The following is an 18,602-nucleotide window of genomic DNA, read 5'->3' as shown; positions in this document are numbered from 1 at the left end:
ATAGATTACTCTAAAATATTTGTGTTTTTGTCCTCACCAAATAAAAATCACGTATATGGATTATTTTCAGGCTTAGTGAAGTGTAAAGTTTTTGATTATTGTCATACTGTATTTCATAAAAGATCAGCTATCGCACGTATACATTTATTTTAGCAACAGAAACTCAAATAATGTTTGTCTTAATTAAAAGTATGTATTCATATAATTCTACCTTGAGAAGATGAAAGACTTTAATAATGTTCAATTAGTGAACATTTAATCATAGGTTTATAATTTATGTACATAAAAAAGCCGAATCTTACTGCAATTATTCGATAATGAGCTAAAAGGTAATTTTTAATTTAGTTTAACTAATAAAACTGAAGAAGTTTAATCTAAAAAGATTGTTGTTATAGTTCATAATATTCAAAAAAATCTCATTAACAAAATAACAAAAACAAGAAAAACTTTGGTGCTATTTGTTTTGTGTGAAAACTTTCTTGATTTTCCAATAGAGGGAGGTTTTCGGATGTTTCCAGGGCGCTATTCTGGTAATTACACAGCCACACCAAAAAATCTTTTTTCTTGTCTGCAGATCAGACTATCTTTACCATATGTTTTTGGGGTTGCGGAATCTAAATCCCAGGTCCAAAAAACTACAGCACGTCAGAGTTCTTACATATCCACAAAAAACCTCACAAATTTTTTTCAGCCGGGACGCCGGACCATGTGTATCATACGTTTTTAAGGTCTGTGAATCTGAATCCGAGGTACAAAAAACCCAAGCATGTCAAGGTTTCGACATATACTTCCAAATACCTAGTAAGCTGAGATATTTAACGCTTTAACGTTTTGACTTTGCTCTGATATCGAATAAATTCAATAAATATAGAGTAGAATTGATGAGATTAAAAAAGAATTTAAACTTCAGATGAGTTTTAGAAACGTAGGATAAACTGATTTAAAAAACTGCAAAACCTAACAATTCTTGTAGAAGAATAAAAGAGATGCGCCTGGAAATTGTGCACAAATATCAGTCTTTAAAATTAAAATTCAAATGATTTTTTTTTTAAATTAATTTCAGCACATTTCTTTTCAAGCAGAATCCTCGTTTTTAATCGCAAGAGGTTCAATTATTTCCAATCAGAACAAGTAATTACATAAATTTTGGAAATTGAAAAAAGAGAACTTGAAATAAGCCAAATGCGATTTAAAAAAAGTTTATTTTAATTACACATAAAATTTGTTGAATTATTTCTAAAAATTTGGAACCATTAAAAATTTTAGTATTGAAATACACTTAACATTTAAGACTTTTATAATAAATTTTAATAAGATATAAGAGATATGCATGTAAAATGAAAAAATAATAATAAAAGACGATAAACGAAGGACTTTCAGATAATGAAAGATAATGAAAAAAACTCCTTGGAATGAAATGTAAATAATTGTTTTGGAATGAATTCTAACAGAAAATTAAAAAAAGATTACCAAACATTACCAAACATTACCAAACATTTTGAGTAAGTTTAAGAGACATTCAAAAAAATTGAAACGATTCGAAAATAATTAAAACTTATCAAGATTTTTAAAAGAATAATTAACATAATTTTTTATTTCCGACAATTAATTTGAAAAAATATTTTTAAACATTTCAAAACATTGCAAAAGATTTCAAATATTCTCACAGCATATGAAAAATTTTAAAGTTATTTTTTTTTTAATTTTGCAGAATTAAAAAGAAATCAGGAAAAATCTGAATAATTTTTCCAGATTAGAGATTGGAAGGTCTGACAAGATTTGAATAACAGAATAGTTTTTCTAATAATCGTGTGAAAGTTTAAAATAACTTTTTTATTTTAAAAAACGTACTTTAAAAAAAATTCAAGCAGATTTTTAAACACATCAAACGATTTCCTAAAATTTAAAAGAAGAGTGTAGAAGATTTTAAAGCAAAATGCTTGAATTTGAATCTAGAAATGTTCCAGGAGAATAAACATAGTTTCTTAAAATGCTTGGGAAAATTTAGAAGATTATAAGAAAATTTTTTTCTACATTTTGCATGATTTTTGTAATTTTTGATAAAAACTCGAGAAAGTTACCAATATCTTGAAGAATTCAAAACATTTTAAATATATAAGAAGTTTTCCTAATATTTTTTAAAATCCTATAAAATAAAATGTCTTTAAAATCTCCTAGGATCTTTTCTGACACATCTGATATATTCGAAAATCTTTTTTGTTAATTTTCTTAAAAATTTTATAATAATTATTTACATCTAAATTTATAAACAAACTCATAATACTTATTTTATTGTATATGAAATCTTTCAAAAATCTTTAATGCCTTAAAATACTTACCTCAAAATTACAAAATTTAGCTTTTACAATTTTATTTTAATTGTGAAAAAATTATAATTGGAAATTGATTTAAATAATTGTAAAATAAATACAACAAAATTTATTTTATGAAGAAATATCTCATGATTATAAAAAGAGAAAAAAATTGTAAAGGTAAGTCTTTCTAGCACTTTAATAACTAATCAACATATTTTTAGATTATTTTTCCTTGATTCTGGCCGAGAGTCAAACATGGTACAAAAATCCGTCGTGTAATTTCAAATAAAAACTGTACTCTCTATACATTAATTTTTTTAATTATACATAATAATACTTTTATAAATATTTCCAAAATTTATTTGAATATGATACACATTGATTTTTATTAGAAAAATTCCTGTAAATAATTGGTGTTTTTTAAATTTTACGATATTTGTGTACCATGTTTGACCTCAGGGAATAGATTTCAGGAATAAAGTTATACAAATATATCCATTAGTTAGTAAAATACTATGAAGAATTGCCTTTCAAATTATAGTTGAAGTTGAAGAAATAAATATTTCTCTTATCGTTTTTCAACATATGATTTTTCACTAAACGTAGAGCAGATTAAAATATACATGCCTAATGTAGCATAAAAAGATATGCATCAAAAAAGAACCTAGAGGACTTCAAATTTTTTTATTCTATTGGATTAAAAAAAATATAAGAGAAATTCGAGTCTTTTTAAAAGATGCTTAGGGTATTTAGAAATTTGGAAGATATCAACGAATAATTGATAAATTTTGAGAATTTTTTAAAGGAATTTCAAGAAAAATAATTCTATCTTCTTGAAACCTTTCAGAATTCCCTTAAAGCTTCTAAAGTTTATTTTTTTGAAATCTTTGAAAATCTACATTTCTAACAAATTTAAGTTTAAAATTAGATTTGCATCTCTACCATTCTTCTAAACATTTCTTGTATTTACTGGATTACTCACGTTTTTTAAAACTTTTTAATTTTATCAAATTGAAACTCTTTGCTGTAAAATCTTCCACACTCTTCTTTTAAATTTTAGGAAATCGTTTGATGTGTTTCAAAATCTTTTTGAAATTCTTTTTGAAGTACGTTTAAAAATTTCTGAATATCGCGAAAACTTACTAAAATTTGCAAGCAAATTTTACAAACCAACATAAACATAACAAAAAATGGTACAACTAAATTGCGCAAGAAGGCTTAGTAAGAATTAAAATTCCTTATTATTTATCAAATTATATAATATGGCAACATTACCAAATCATTTTAAAAAATTGTGATCTTTTTTTTTTAATTTTTTCTCAGAATTCATTCCATTCCATTTTTGGTTGAAACATAATTTTTTAAATGAAAATATAACTAAACTGTAAATAGTTTCATGTAATTTTACCACAAAGATCATAGGACATAAAAATACAAGTGATTACTGTGGGAAATTTATCAAAATTAGGTAGAAATAACACGATAGTGTAAAATCGCAATGACCATCTCGGTATTTTGAATCGCTGAATGTATGTTTTAATTAAATCGACTCGTAAGAATGATAGGATATATAAATAAAAGGAGTCATCTTTTTATTAAGCAGAAAAAATTAAAGTTTTTGTTTGGTTTGCTGTTACAAAACGAATACGTATCAAACAAGGTGTGATGAGTGGGCGAAGTAGGCGCAACCTAATTTATATCAGCTGTTATCGAAACAGCCGCAACCTTCCAAATTTTTTTTTTCGCAAGCATGCTAAACATGCGAACAAATTTATTTAAGAAAAATACATTGCGCTAAAAATTTGCACAATCTTGCACTGAATTTACTCGCAGGCCTCGCAGGTTACCAAGCTATCAAGCGTTCAGCAGCGGAATTACAAGGATTATGGAATTTTACATCGCTGCTGTAAAACGTATTACACTCTGCGTGTGAAATTACACTAATCGTTGTAAGCTTACATAAACGTTGTGAAACTACATTTTTATTTCAGTTACACTTTAGTGTAAAATTCCCACAAAAATCACTGGTATTTTTATGTTCTATGATTGTATGGGAAAATTACACGTTCATTGTAAATTTCATTCATTTATGGTAAAATTCCTTTAACAATCACTGTCAATTTACAAGAAACGTGTAATTTTCCCACAACAATCATAGGAAAAAGTTACAGAATGAAATGTAATTTTCAGCAATATTTTTTACAGTGTATGTCTTCAAAAATTGAACTATTCTGCTCTAAATTCGATTGTTTTTTTAATAACATTTTTCAGTTGAAAATTCATTTCTTCCATCGAAAATTAAACGACTTTAAATGAAAATTTTTTAAAAAATAACTATTTTGTTTGATAATTTTTCTGATTTGCAAAGGCTGGGCTTCGCAGCATTTAACAGAGCCGACTCACCGACACGCAAATTTATTCTGGTTTTAGAATCCTGAGTTACCATAGATTCATCAGATTTGTCGCGAAGAGGAAAAAATCACTTACTGTATGTAAATATACGTATAAAGGGGACAAGATTTTAGGGCCTAACATAAATATAAATATATTTTTAACTGCAAATTTTAGTTTATACTTAAGTTTCCAGTTGAAAAAATTAATTTTCAACCCGAAAAAACACGAATTTTCAACCAGACATGAATTAATGAATAAAAAAATTAATTTTTAGGAGAAAAAATGCATTTTCAACTGAAAAAAAAATTAGACCAAAAATAAAACAGTTAAATTTTAAATTCAAAAAGTTAATTTTGAACAACAACAAAAAAAATCGAATTTACAACAGAATAGTTATATTTCTAAAGACAACAGGAAATGCATAAACAAAGTGAATAATATTCTAATAAAAAGATGAATTTTCTACCAATGAAATTAATTTTCTTTAAAAAAAATCAATTTTAAGATAAACACGAAAGCAATTTTCAACTTTAGAAATGAATTTTAATTAAAAAAATAAGTATTCAACCAAAAATTGAATAGTCAAAATTTTCGCATAGAAAATTAATTTTTTAACAAAGTAGTTCTATTCTCAATGAAAGAAGTTAATTTTCAACTAAAAAATATACATTTTTAACCAAAACTGGAATAGTTAAATTTTCAGTTAAAAAAATTGATTGAAAAAAACGAATTTACAACAAAATAGTTATATTTTCAACCAAAGAAATTAATTTACAAACATGAAGAATAATATTCTTCCAAAAAAGAAAAATATTAATCAAAAAACATGAATTTTCAACCACACAGGCGAATTCTCAACTGAAAAAAAGTGATTCAACCAAAAATGGAATAGTTATATTTTCAGTAAAAATATGACTATGAACCAAAAAAAAAGAAGTTATAAAAAATATTGAAATTTTCAACGAGAACGAAATTAATTTGCAACGGAAGAATGATTAATTAGAAAGAAATACGGAGAAGGGGTTGGGAAGGATTTAAGATAGGGAAGGAAAAGATATATACATTGGCCTACGTAGACGACATAGTTTTGATGGCAGAAGATGAAGAAGGGATAGCGGGATTAATTACAGGATTAGAGAAATACTTAGATGGGAAAAAGCTGAATGTGAATGTAGTAAAGACAAAGATTATGAGGTTTAGAAAAGGAGGGGGAGGAAGAAAGAATGGACGGAGAGATGGAAAGGATTAAAGTTAGAAGAAGACAAAGAGTATAAATATTTGGGATATATCTTGCAAACGAATGAAGATTATACAGCTCATATAAGAGAAAGGAAAAAAACAGTAGGGGTAATGAAACAGATATGGGGAATAGGAAAAAGAAGGTTAACAGAAATTGGAGAAGGAGAATGTGATTATTTGATACGCTGGTATGGCCGGTATTAGGTTATGGAGCAGAGATATGAAGAGGGAAAGAAAGAAAAGATATTAAGAGTTTACAAGGAAGGTATATGAGGTGAACACTAGGGGCAGACTGGAGGACGTCAGAATATATGGTGAGAGAAGAAACGCAAAGGGATAAGTTAACTTTGAGAGTGGGAAAGAGGGCATGGAAATTTGAGACGAAGCTTTGGGAGGGAAAGGGAGGGGAGTTGGCGAGAAAGTGTTTGATGGAGGTAGAAGAGAGTAGAGGGGGGCGATCGAATTAACGAGATGGGCAGAAGAAAGGAGGGAGTTCTTTAATGATAGAGAAATAGAAGACGGGGCTGGAGTAAACTATGGAGAATTTTAAAAAAGGGAGAGGGAAAGGCAATTTATAGAAAGATGGGGGGCGATTGAGGAATACAAATACAATAAATGGTATAAGATGATAAAAATGAAGGGGTGCAAAAGTATTTAGAAAAGGGATAGGGAGAGAGAAGGTGGAACGGAATAGCAAGATTTAGATTGAGAAGAATGTAGGAGAGGAATGGAAAATGAAGGAAGCTGGCAAGAAAATGTGGTTAAGATTCTAGGGGAAGATGGATTAGGAGAAGAATGGATAAAGGAGTTGGAGGGTGCTAGAGGAGCGAATGGGAGAGAATGAAAGAATGCATGTGAAAAAATGTAAATGGAGGCATAAAAAAGTGAAAGAAAAAGAAAACGGAAGTAGCTTAGATTAGAAGCGTAAAAATTGTAAAAATCGTTCGCGCGCTCACTTGTTTGCTAATAATTCCTAAATTTTGCTATCGCAGGAAATAGAAATAAGGAACTAGATATAAGACTTAATGTAAACAGTTGTAAAGAATTGTATATATAGAAAGGATAAGATTGTAAAAAATATAGATATAAACGGAAAGATTGTAAGGAATGGAACTCATGTAAACCGTTAGGGGACATATTATGAATAAAGAAGAATGCTCAATAATTTTCGCGTACAAAATTAAAGGTACTAACATTTTTCAATATTTTAAATTGGTTTTGAATTTAAAATTATTTTTGAAATTTTTTCAGAACTTCTAAATATCTGTAAAAATGAATTTAATTTTTTCTACCATTTACAGAAAATGTTGCATATGTAGAAGTTTTGAAAAGATTGAAACTTAATGTAAAACTTGAAATGATAGCTTATTATAAAACAAAATGTATATTTCGTAGATTTTAAACAAAAAAATTAGATTCATTTCACGGATTGTGAAAGGCTTCAAAAGAATAAAAATATTTTCTTAAGATTCCTGGGAAAATTGAAAATAACTTTTAATTTGAAATAATTATTTTAAGAGAATATTTAAAAACTTTTTCAAAGATTTAAACAAATTTTTCAAAGAAAATGACTCTTCAAGGCTCTTCGAAATTTTGAGGTCTCCATGTTTTCTATGTCAAACAATTGAGTTAAAGGTTCTTCACTTTTAAATATTTGGTTTCAATTTACTTGTCTTGAATAAAAATTCAAATATTGCTAAATATTCAATAATTAATCTTTTTGTAAATGAAAATTTTCCAATTGAATGTGTTTAATTTGACTATTTTAGACTGAAGCAATATTTTAAATTTAATAAAATCCTTTAATTAAAGATATATTATTATGAAGTTATTTTTAAGTTAAAAATAATATATAAACTTTCAGTCAAACGTTCACGCTGTATAATATATAAATATTTAATGATTTAAAATCGTTCTGTTAAATCTTTTTTATTCAATTTTCAGTACTTAGAGTACATATTTTGAATTACGCATTGTAAGCTTAATAATAGCATAGATGTCAAACATAACAATTCCACTAATTATGTAAAAACTGTTATAATCGCACGTGGACAGATTTTTCTTCTACAAATTTGTAAAATTCCCGGTCAAAAAAAAATTCACTGTCATTTCCCGGTTTTTTGCGGTCTCAAGAAATTCCTGGTCATTTCCCGGTTTTTTACTATTTATATCTGTATCTGGTAATATTTTTCCTAATTGCACATCATTAAGTGTCCGTAAAATTTATGTTTGTAGACATTGGAGAGATTCCGCACCCATTTTTGGGCTGGTTGTAAATTTAGATTATAGGAAAATTTAAAGTTAATGTCAATGATGTCATATGGTTAGAGAGAAAAGGGATTAATTAGTATAGTGAGGGCAGTACTCGTAACGAGTGTCCCGAACTCTTCTACGCATACTTTGCGCTCGGTCTCTTATTCGTTGCTGTTCGCGTGCAATTGGAAATGTTAAAAAATAAAATTATTATTATTAATTATGGATAATGTCATTTTAACTTATACAAATTCTTATTAGAACGATATTAATGAATCTTGATAAAAAGAAAAACAAAACAAATTTTTGAATAATGAACAATGTGCAAGAAAAATACAAGTGAGTACCAAAGGATAATTTTTATTTATACATTATGAACTTTATAAATTTTTATCTTGATCAACATTCATTAATATCGGTCTAATAAACATTTGTATAAGTTAAAATGACATTATTTATAATAAACAATAAAATTGTTATTTTTTAGCATTTCAAATTGCGTGTGAACAGCAAAGAATCAGATACCGAGCGCGAAAAATGCGTAAAAGAGTTCGGGGCACTCGTTGCGAGCATTGAGTGAGGGAAATCATGATGTGAAATCAAAAGTCCCGAAGAGTACACCAAAGAAGTTAGATATTCAGTGTAATTGGAATTGAGATTTATGTTTGTGTTTAAATCTCCAGTTAGAATAATGCTATTAAAGTTAGAAAGAAGTAAAAAAGTTGCTCTGTACCATAGGAAATATTGGCTCGTTTATAAACTGCTTTACTTTCAAGTAAAGTAAAATAAGCAAACTTCATGCTACCCAATATACACGTTTGTGAATTTTTAGCGATGGACTCCTAAAATATGCAAGTTTTCCAAAAAAAGAATTTCGTTTTTTATGAGTAATGAAAATTGACCCTACCCCCTTCTCCAGGCTTTTGTATATAACTCAGTTTGTGAAAAATTGAAAAAATCGTTATTTCGTCCTTAAAAAATGCTCCAAATCCGTGAAATCACAATTTCATTCAAATTGATAAAAAATATATATTTCGGGTTCCGGAATACTCTCTACTTGTATGTGATTGGCCAGAGCGCCCCACCCCATGGTATGGTCAAACCTGATTGGCCTATCAAGTTTTTTTTTTAATCCGAGAGGACGGAAAGCCAAATTTTATTGGTGTTATGTCCATGGTTCCTATTGATGTTATTAGGGTGTTTTAAGATTTCGATTGCTAGTGCTGATTGCGTGAAATCTTTAACCTGACTTTACTCTAATGTTCCTTTATACGCTGGCTCACTGCTCTCCTGGGTTTACCAATATAGATTTTCCCACAGAAACAAGCAATTTTATATACACCTGAATAACTGAGGGGTGCCTTTTTGTGTTTAGGGTTACTTAGTATTTGTTGTATTTTCTATTGCTTTATCAATTTGTTTGTTTTTGAAATCGTTCTTAATGAGGATTTGTTTAACGTTTTGTAATTTCTTTTGTGAGTTACCTTTACCTGTTATGGAGACAGCTCTGTATAGAAGGGACTCGATGACCTGATATTATCAGATCTTTGGTAAACTAATACATCCAAGAAAAGTAATTTTCCGTTTTGTTGAATTTCCATGGTAAACTTAATTTTAGGATGTAATTGATTGATAAAATCGTAAAACTTATTTAGTCCATCCCGTCCATGTCGACAGATGACAAAAGTGTCATTAACGTAATGGAATCAAAATTCCGGTTTAAGCTTGGCTTGGTTGAGGATTTTAGTTTATTACAGGTGAGATTGGGGAGCCTATTGTTTCCCCTGAGGTTTGTTCGTAGAATTGGTTGTTGAAAGAGAAGTAAGTATTATTGAGATAGTGTTCTATCAAAGGTATCAGCTTGGAAGGGAAGTTTGTAAAAGATTTAATACCATCGATTGTATTAGAGATTGGTACTTCCGTAAAGAGAGACACTATATCGAAACTCACTAAGAGGTCTTGGGGCTGAATGGGAATCTGTTGTGTCTTTTGATAAAGACCAATAATTCTGAGTGGAATATTATCTTTGTGGATTTCTGGGAGCCCGTAAAGTCTTGGTTGGATGCGGGTAGCAGGTATTGATTTAGATATTGTTTGGCTGTCAAGTTTAGAGTCTGTGAAAAGGGTTTTTGTTTTACTGACTATTGTTTTCATACGGTACTACTTAAGTTTTGCGTATCTATCACCAGTTAGAAAGTCCATGATTTTATTGTTATAGTCTTCTTCATGCATTATTACCGCGGTGTTGCCCTTGCCTGCGGGTGATATAATAATGTCTTTATTCCGATTCAGTTCCTTTATAGCTTTTTTTTTATTTTGTTAAGTTTGAGGAGGACAGTTGAGCTTAGCGTAAAAGGTTGGCTATCCTGCGTCGTATGCTATTCGCTTTTTCGGGTAGAAGAATATATCTTGTGGATTATAAATTGCTAATGATTTGTTCTTTCGGGATTGTCAAAGGAGCTCCTGCAAAATTATGTCGTTTAGATAAGGCTGAAATCATGTCATTGCTGAGACGATGGTCCGAGATGTTTTTTACTGTATCTGCTAGTTGTGTTTCTCTTACTGGAAGAAATTTGTCAAATTTTATTTTTTGTTTTTGAGTAGAAAGATCTTTAATTTGTTGGGATTGGTCATAAGATATGCGGACCAATGTAGACCAAATGTCAAATCTATAGGTATTTGATCGGAAAAGGTGAGGTTTAAATAGTTTTTTGGAGGTAGTGTGCAAGAGAAATTTGGTATGTTGTATTATTTCGTTTAGGAGAAGAAAATTTGTATTGTGCAGAATTGATTTGGATTTATATGTTCCAAAACTATTTTTCGGTTGTAAGAATTTTGGGGCGATTTTGTTGTCCCTGTACTGTTTCAACAAAGCAGAAGATGTTAGTAGCTTACTATGAGAAGTCCTGAGCTTACTAAAGGTGTTGGTTTTAGTAAGACTACAAAAACTACGAATTTTGGAGACGCTTCGCAAATATTGCAGTTCCCTTCTTTTGGGCTGACCTGAAACTGAGGTATCAGGATATGTTGTTCTTACGTATACTCTCTACGATGCCTGTGATTGTCAGAGCGCCTCATCGTAGGGCTTGGTCGAACCTGATTGGCCAATCAAGTCATTTTTTTTAACCGAGAGGACAATTGCTTCACTATGTTTTCTTTTAAAAATATTGTGTGCTTTTGCAATGAGTACTTTATGCTAAAGCCGGTATTTTTCTAAAGAATTTTTCTTATTTTGAAAATGTTCAAAATGTATTAAATGTCGGAATAAATTATACAGTTCATCAATGTTCTACAAAAAAAAATGAAAGGAATTCTGTAATTTTTGCGCTAAAGTAAAAGTGTACATCCTTCAGAAATTAGACTCCAATAGAACTCTTTTATTAGTGTTCCTTCCTCTCTATTAGTCCTTTTTAGCAGCCTTGATCTTTCTTTCAATAATTATTAATCTCTATAATCTTAGACTAATTATACCATTTTTTTAGTTAAAAATTAAATTCTTTTTATAACCTGAAGTGTTACAGTTATTTTCTGGGACTAATAACACAATTACCTAATATTGCGCCCTTTCACAGAAAAAGTCGAGAAAATTCTAAAATAAGGTTAATTTCTTATCTTTGTTCAGGAAGATCAAATATTGAGCACATGTTATACATATTTTCTAAAGCAATTAACTTTTTAAAGAGAAATTTGTTAAGATCTGACTACACACATATATATAAACGTTTACTTGTACTAGGATTACCTTGGTGATTCACAGGATCACTTTTCTTCCCAAAATTTTTAAGAAAATCCCTTTCTTTGGGCGGCATACCTGATGATATTGCTGTGAAAAGACGAAAAATATTTGTCAATTGGCCAAGCAAATACAAAATGCGAATATCTTGTTTTAGATGTAAGTTATATTTAAATATCAACATGGATTGACAAATCAAAGTTTGCAATGTAATATACTGATACATTTTAAACTTTATTCACAAAATGATAAGAGGGTATTGCCAAATTTTTAAATTGGGCACGTCACCTCCACCAATATAAATAATTCACGAACAATTACTTTGATATGAAACAAAATATATTCACAAACTTAATTCATATTGGTTTACTTTTAAATTCCAATAAAAATATTAATCTTTTTTCCTTGGCAAAACAATTCACATTTGTTTATGGTAAAAGCTAATTCATATCCTGCATATCCCGAATATTATGGTTTTTCTCCCTAAATGATATTTTTATCTAAAATTTGGACAAATTCAAATGATGATTTTAAGTATTGAAAAAATGGCATATTTCTGCTCAAAAACTTGACAGTTTGGCGACGAACGAACAAAATTGAATCATCTGTGGCATAATCGAGGGGCTATTCACTCACGAATTTAACCATATTAATGATTGAAATCTTCTTAAATCTCTTATATGTAACGCAAGATAGTGAGAAATAATTAAAAATAAGATTCGATAAGCATCAGTCAGCTAGAGAGTTTTTTAGAATTAGAAATCAGATTTTAAGCAAGGAAATACATATTTAGCTTACTCAGTGGCACAGTACAGTAAGAATAACGACAAATAAGGGCAAATAAGAGAAATGAAATTATCAATGACAAATTTAAAAAATTAATTTTGTCATTTGAAATTTTGACGATAAATAATATATATAAATATAGATAAAAAAGGATTCAAAATTTTATCACAATAATTAACGAATAATAAATTCTAAATGAAAAAAGGCGAATCATCGATGTGGAATGTAAGAACAATCTAATTGACCATGAAATGAATTTATTTTAAATTCTGTTTTAAAAATTAATGCTAAATCACATCGGAATAATTAGTAGAAAATTGATCCTAAGAGAAAATGTAATCTCGAAAAAATGTTCTTATCTAATAACGAAAAATTCTCAATTTAAAAACAAATAGTATATTAAAATATGTATAATAACTTAAAAATAAAATAAAGAATGATTGAAAATGTAAAAAAAAGAACAAAATTTTAAGTAAATTCAAAAATAAGTTTTAAGCTGCTAGCCTTTTTGAATTAAGAAATTATTTTTTGATAATTTTGCCAATGAAATTCCATGAAAATTATTTCTGACATTGAACTTGAAACGAATTCATTCAATCATGCTTTAAAATTTATTTACGTTTTCAATCGATGATTATCCTTCTTTCGAGTAAGAATCACTTGTTTGTTGAATAAGACCTAATTATTATACTTGAATAACAAAAAAATGTAATAAGTGATAATGATTTCAATACAATTCATGTATCTCTGATGTACAGTAGAAGTGAAATTCTGAAATAATGTTTAAGTGGAACGAATTCAAGATAAATTGTTTAAGAAATATGTATTATTATCAGATAGCTACACTGATCGGTGCTTACCACGTCTCTCTGATGATAATAAAGATTCCTTAAAAAATTTAACTTGTATCAATATTTAACACCTGGAAAAATAACGTGTGCATTTCTAAAAAAGGATTCTTCTTTCGATTTCTTGAGTAGCTTAAGGGAGCTTAAGTGCATGCCCGGCAATCAGAAGTTCTGTTAACTTGCTAGAGCGTGACACGTTACACTTAAGCATGACGTAATTTGACGCTTTTTATTGATTCATTTTTGGTTTTAAAACATGATACCGCTTGTGCTGAGTGCACAAGAAAACAGAGAGAATGTAGCGCTATCGCGGCCTAGGCTTTGGCCACATGGAAGCTGGTTGTGAGGGCCCCGACCTAACGAAGACATGCTGGAGATGTGGCAAGGAGGGACATATAGCTGCAGGTTATGAAAGCACTCCACAGTGCTATTTCTGCGCCGCGAAAGAGGAGAAGCTCCGGACAGACCATCTTCCGGGGACAATAAGGTGCTTGACCTTCAGGGAGACAGCTTCGTTAAAGAAGCCTCCCGGACGTCCAAGCTAAAAAAGAACGCCCACGCAGGATGCTGAACACCGACGAGCCCGATGTGCGGTATCACCGCACTACGGAGGATGATGCAAGCATCTTGTTTTAGCAAAGTGAAGAGCAGTTGTATGTCAAGCAGGCAAATAACGAACGAAGCCGAAGCACGGCTTACTAGCCGTGAACTTGCTATAACCTTGTACTCTGAAGTAATGCGATAAGTGGTTCCGGAGTCCTAGGTTAGCCGGAAAAGGAGTTAAGGTTTAGTAGATAGGTGCCGTTTGGTAAGTCCCACACTCTTATTTCCAAAATTAGTCATATAGTACAGTTTGCAGTTATAGATATTCTTTATTGAGAATCGTTCAAAATAGTATAATTTCAAAGTGCAAGTCCTAACAGGTTAAATATTTGCAGTGCGTTTTTTCGAAGCTATCAAAGGCTTCACATTTTAATAAAAGTTTGTTCCAAAAGTTATAATTCAAAAAAGAAATTTGCAGTTATTTCAATAAACTTTCACCTTAATGGTTACAGTTTGACATTTCAAAGCATTGAAAATGATAATCGTAGTATTTTAAAAGTTTTCTTTTCATAATCTTAATTTTTTTAGTTCTAAGAGCTGGAATTTCAGATTTGGGTTTAGTTGAAACCTTGCCTTTTTGAAAATATTTACTTTAAGTTTATGATTGTATTTTTATATTGTTTTCTTTTTACAGAAATCGTTTTGAAGACCATTCGAAAATGTATCATTAGGACTTTAATGCCTATCTATCTCCCGCTGGTTCTGTAATGCAGAAGATTGAGAAGGCGGGAAGAAAAATCGAAACAAAAACTAATGACGAAAATCTAAACAAACTGTGACAAAGTTAGAACTGCGAACAAAAGTTTATTATTTTTAAACAACAAGTTCTATAATCTATCCTAAGTGTCGAATAATATATTCATTTATAGATTTTAAAAGTTCTTTTGTTTTCTACCAGTTCTTACCAGTACCGCGCCAGTACCAACGGTATTTAGTTGCCCCGTATTTTACATCAGTACAGAACTTGATTATCCTTATGGTGGTTGCCCGTAGGGCGCCAGTACCATAAGTAGGTATTGGCCTAGTACTGCAGATTAGTACAAAATTTAAATATCATTAGGCATTCAGCCCTACCGCGCCAGTAACAACAGTGTACACTGTCCCAGTTTTGTGATGAACTTCAGTGCTGACCCAGTACTACAGGTCAGTACCTACATACTCCAAGTCAGTACGGAACATTGTTATTATTAGGGGTTTTACCGATAAAAAGCCAGTAGTTCTGTCAGTATTCTAAAAGTACCGTGCCAGTACCGAACTGCGCCCGTCGGTAATAGCGCGTTACTGCGCCGGTGGTAAACTTCCCCCTCGCTATTTTTACTTTTCAAATATTTTTGCTTTTTTTGTAAACGTTGGGAACTACAGACTCATGTGATTGATCTGGAATTGCGTTGCATATTTTTGTTGAGCGATTTAAAGTTTAGAAGTTAATATGCTCTTGATATTCTCTTGTATGCTATACAGAAGTGCACTGTTAGAAATTCCTGCATTAGGTTTAATACACATGTATCAGAATCTTTTTTTCAGATACGTATATTAAATTTAAGCAACAACAAATTTGAAAGTTGAAACGCACAGCTGAAATTTAATACATATGTGTATTATATTTTATACAAATGCGCATTAAATTTAATACAAAACTATATAGAATTTCATATTTGTGTTTGAACTTTGAAATTTGGTGGTATCTTAAATTTAATATACGTATTTAAATAAACTTCTAATACATGTGCATTCAACTTAATACAACAATTTCTAACAGTGTAGCTCTGCACAAGCGTAGAAGGTTACTATATGTGCACGTCTAAATTCTGACGTGCACCAATGGGCGCGTGAAAAGTTACCCGGCGCTGATTGAATCACAAAGAGACAGATTTGCGTAAAGCTTAAAACGAATTTGTTTAAAATTATAGATATATTATAATATAACATTTAGCAGTGGAATTGAGAATAAGCATCAAGGATAAGACAAGAGTAAAAAAATAACAGTTTAAATACCGCGGAAATTTTGTTCGGGAAATGTTAATAAATATTAAAGGATCGTTTGTGGCCTTGCAAAGAGTTGGAGGGAGGAAGAAGTTTATTTATGCGAATAACGATTATCGACGGACACATTTAGGTTTTACAGCAGAAGTTTGACTTTTAACTTTCTCTGACGGTAGTCATGCAATCTTTTTTACCCACAGACCCCTGGAAGTTCGAAGCTGTCTAATCGCTGCGCTAGTGCTGCTTTGACACAGCAGATACCAGACTGATACATATGTCAGACCAAATATGTTTATTTGCCTTTCAAGTGCAAACATTAGTTTTTGCACTATTTGTGCATAATGTTTGTGAGAGATTTCTGTTGTTTTGTCCCACTTTGATCAATATAAACCTCATAACTAGCCTATTGACAACATTGCAAATTGCCTGCAGGGTTGGATGACAGCACGGTCGGTATTTCTCCAAAATAGTCATTAAAAAAACTTTTTTTACTATTATAATTATTTAGGTCCAGAGGAACATTCATGCATGCTTTCTATTTATCGTGCCAAATTTTTAACGGGATATTTCATTCCGTGTGGACGTAAGTTGGGAAAGAAAACTTTCACTGGTATTTTCTTCAAAAAAATTTTTTCCCAAAATTTCCAGCGGAACAAAGAAGAGACGTGGACTTTATTACCTTCTCTTTCATTTCCTAAATTTTTAGAGCGATACCCTTATTTCTTTTAGACGTAAGTTGGGAAAGAAAAATTAAAGACCAGGTTTGGTCACGTGACTCTCGTCACATGTGCACACAATATTTTCTGTAACAAACGTATGACTTACAAGTTTATAACGTCTGCCTTTTAATATTATAGCTCGATGCAGTCGTAACCTCTCATAAAACAATTTAGGATACATTAATCATTAGTATTCCATATTGCCTGTAAATAAAGGACATATTAATTATTGTTTAAAAATCAAATACGCGTTCAAGTGTATTCTGAATTTAACACCGAGGAAGGCTCTTTGTCTCTCTTTGGCTCTCTGTCTTTCTTTTTTAAGTTTTCGATCAGACAACGAAAATATTTAGATTTCAATGTCATTCAAAGCCGATCAGATCTGTCATACGTAACCTGAAATAAATTAAAATTGCTATTTTAGTTTAACGCACTAAAGGCTCTTTATTAGTATATCACATCACAAGTAGGGTTATGTGGACAATCCTTTGCGGGCAGATGAATATTTGCAGGACTAATTAGCAGACGTGTGTTACCTTGCGAGTAACAAATACCTTAGCATTTAGAGAACGTTCAATTTAATTTATAAATTAATATTTAAGAGGAATAAGGCGCTTTAAACGGCTATCAAATTCGCAAGGGCCAAACTAAATATAAACGGTTGAATTGTAGAACGTCATATTTTGACCACATAACCTAAAGGCAATTATATCGGTCGGTTCAGATCGGTTTTTCCCGAAAAGATCAACAAGAAAAGTCCTAACTACATTTCGAATGAGTCCCCTGTCAACCTAACCGAAATTGGGATGGCCGGGGGCACATGCGAAATGTTGTTACGACTTTTCTTGTTGTGAAGGCAGTATAGTTGCCGCGTGAGGCAGGAGCTGAAAGTGGGGGACTCGCCTGTATTCCTGTATAAATAGAGGGGTATGTGCACCCGCCATTTTCGGTCCATGGATGAGAGGGAGTATGTGTAAAATGTGTGCATTAAACGCGAGAATTGAAGCTACTGTGGTAAAATTATCTAATTCTTTCTAGATATATATTTTATACCGAATTATCTTTATCATCTTTTCAGTGACTTACTCATTCTAAATTTATATAGCACTAAATTCTAATTTTTTGAATCAATACGAATAAATTACTTATACTGAGAATATGTTGAAATACAGAAAACCTATTTTTGGTTGAGAGAAGAAATAAATAATCCATAATAATTGAAAAATTTTAAGTTCCCTCTCGAATAAAGCTGAGTTTATTGCGCCGCTTAAAGGCATGTGGTCAAAATAATCCGTTTAAGCGCAGCGGCATTGCCGAATTAGGTCGAAAAGTGCCGGAAAAATCATGAGCCACAAATTCGACGATAGCGCCGCTCTCGTGACATGTGGCCTAACTAGAGCGTTGCCACATCTATGTAAAATATCTTTGGTTATCTTTGGTTTGTATTAAAAATTGTTTTCTGTGTAGATTGGCCGTTGTTGTCTTAAAAAAACACTCCCTGAGATTTTCTTGTGTGTTCCCTGAGATTTCCCTGCGCCCTTCCTGAGATTTTCCAAGGGTTTCCCTTGTTTTTAGGTTAGTATCTTGCGTAGTTTTCTTTTGTTTATATATCAATATGTCCGGGATATATTAAATCAAATGAGATAATTAACTTATTTCGCTAAATATTTTATATTTTAGACGATTGTAGGAGCCTGGCTGGTGCCCAAATTTCTAAAGAATTATATAC

Source organism: Belonocnema kinseyi, chromosome 2, assembly GCF_010883055.1.
Source record: "Belonocnema kinseyi isolate 2016_QV_RU_SX_M_011 chromosome 2, B_treatae_v1, whole genome shotgun sequence".
NCBI lineage: Eukaryota > Metazoa > Arthropoda > Insecta > Hymenoptera > Cynipidae > Belonocnema > Belonocnema kinseyi.
This window is presented reverse-complemented; position numbering follows the sequence as displayed.